The following is a 2,693-nucleotide window of genomic DNA, read 5'->3' on the forward strand; positions in this document are numbered from 1 at the left end:
GTAAAGCCCCAAAATTGCCCTCCGTGGAGGCCTGTGTTTCAGACATAAGGAAGTGGAATTTTTACTTTTGAACTGACAAAATAGAGATGCTTGTTCTAGGTCCCAAGAAACAAAGAGAACTTCTGTTGAATCTGACAATTAATCTTGATGGTTGTACAGTCGTCTCAAATAAAACTGTGAAGGACCTCGGCGTTACTCTGGACCCTGATCTCTCTTTTGACGTACATATCAATCATATTTCAAGGGCAGCTTTTTTCCATCTTCGTAACATTGCAAAAACCAGAATATTTTTGTCCAAAAATGATGCAGAAAAGCTAATCCATGCTTTTGTCATTTATAGATTAGACTTCTGCAATGCTCTACCTTCCGGCTACCTGGATAAAGCACTAAATAAACTTCAGTTAAAGCTAAACACGGCTGCTAGAATCTTGACTAGAACCTAAAATGTGATCATATTACTCCAGTGGTAGCCTCTCTGCACTGGCTTCCTGTTAAGGCTAGGACTGATGTCAAGGTTTTACTGCCAACCGACAAATATTACATGGGCTTGCTCCTACCTATCTCTCCGATTTGGTCTTGCCATACATACCTACATGTACGCTACGGTCACAAGATGCAGGCCTCCTTATTGTCCCTAGAATTTTTAAGCAAACAGCTGGAGGCAGGGCTTTCTCCTATAGAGCTACATTTTTATGGAATGGTCTGCTTATCCATGTGAGAGACGCAGACTTGGTCTCGACCTTTAAGTCTTTATTAAAGACTCATCTCTTCAGTATGCCCTATGATTGAGCGTAGTCTGGTCCAGGGGTGCGAAGTTGAACGGAAAGGCGCTGGAGTGATGAACCACCCTTGCTGTCTCTGCCTGGCCAGTTCCCCTCTCTCCACTAGGATTCTTTGAGAGCTTTGTGGGCTATACTCAGCCCTGTCCGGGGGTATCGTCGGACAGGACCACAGTATCTCCTGACCCCTCCTGTCTCAGCCTATAGTATCTATGCTGCAATAGTCTATGTTTTGGGGGCTAATGTCAGTCTGTTATATCTGGTGTAATTCTCCTGTCTTATCCAGTGTCCTGTGTGAATTTAAGTATGCTTCCTCTAATTCTTTCTCCCTCTCCCACCCCACCGGAGGACCTGAACCCTAGGACCATGCCTCAGGACTACCTGGCCTGATGACTCCTTGCTGTCCCCAGTCCACCTAGTCGTGTTGCTAGTCCAGTTTCAACTGTTCTGCCTGTGGCTATGGAACACTGACCTGTTCACCAGACGTGCTACCTTGTCCCAGACCTACCTACTACCTCTCTCTACCGCACCTGCTGTCTCTAACTAAATGGTCGGATCTGAAAAGCCAACTGACATTTTCTCCTGAGGTACTGATCTGTTGAACCCTCTACAACCACTATGATTATTATTTGACCCTGCTGGTCATTTATGAATGTTTGAACATCTTGGCCATTTACTGTTATAATCTCCACCAGGCACAGCTAGAAGAGGACTGGCCACCCTCAGAGACTGGATCTTCTCTAGGTTTCTTTGTTGTTTCCAGAACTTCCTAGGGAGTTTTTCCTAACCACCATGTTTCTACATCTGCATTGCTTGCTGTTTGGGGTTTTAGGCTGGATTTCTGTATAGCACTTTGTGTGATGTAAAAGAGCTTTATAAATAAATTTGATTGATCCCAGTATTTCATGTGATTGCATGAGATCCAGGTGGAGGTTTTAAATCCTTTAAAGAGGCCTTCTGCAATTGTTACATTCCTTTTTGGAATTTTACATTTTAAGCAGGTAGCCTAGTGGTTAAAAGCATTGGGCCAGTAACTGAAAGGTTGCTGGTTCGAATCCTTGAGTCAGCAAGGTGTAAAAATCTGCTGTTCTGCCCTTGAGCCAGTTTACCCCAACAACAACTCTCTCCGGGTGCCATTGATGTCGATTTATAAGGCACCCCCCGCTCCTCTCTGATTCAGCTGTGCAACTGACTAGGTATTCCCTTTCCAATTGAAGAATATAACTTATAAATGCTTTATTAGCTTAATTCCATTGCCTTACCCTTATCAGAACCTACAATATAAGCTTGTCCCGTGGAAGGGACACTGATCCCGAATAAGTTTTTTAAGCAGTTCAGGTGGAAAGATGAGTGTCCCCTGTTTTAATAGGAACAGAGACAAAAATGCACAGAGCGAAAGAGGGAAAAGTTAGAGGGAAGACAGCAGAAAATACTGTCTCAGCAGCTCACAGCCATCTGATGATTCAGGATAAGTTTAACATTGTAGCTTATTTTTTATTCAGTGACGTTTCCAAACCATTCCTCCATCATATTTCTCCTTCTTTGTGCAATGCATATTCATGTCATGACTGCAGGAATAAGTGAATGGAATGATATGCTTTCAAAATAAACCATGTAACGCAAAAATGACCCTTGTTTATTCAACTACAACTTCATCACTTTCTTTTATTGAACCTTTACCCATCAGTGTCAAATATATTTTGTCATATCTCTTTGTCATATCTCTTTGTCATATCTCTTTGAACAAAGTCCAAATGTCTTATCTTATACAAATATCTCTTTGATATGACAATATGTAATCATGACTAAAACAAAATGCCCACTGGGCACACCATGTCATGTCAATGTGGACAGTTGGGTAATATTTGTTGACATGTTGATCAATGAGATTCCAACCTATTTTCACCCACTCAA

Source organism: Oncorhynchus masou, chromosome 8 (genome assembly GCF_036934945.1).
Source record: "Oncorhynchus masou masou isolate Uvic2021 chromosome 8, UVic_Omas_1.1, whole genome shotgun sequence".
In the NCBI taxonomy this organism is placed as follows: domain Eukaryota; kingdom Metazoa; phylum Chordata; class Actinopteri; order Salmoniformes; family Salmonidae; genus Oncorhynchus; species Oncorhynchus masou.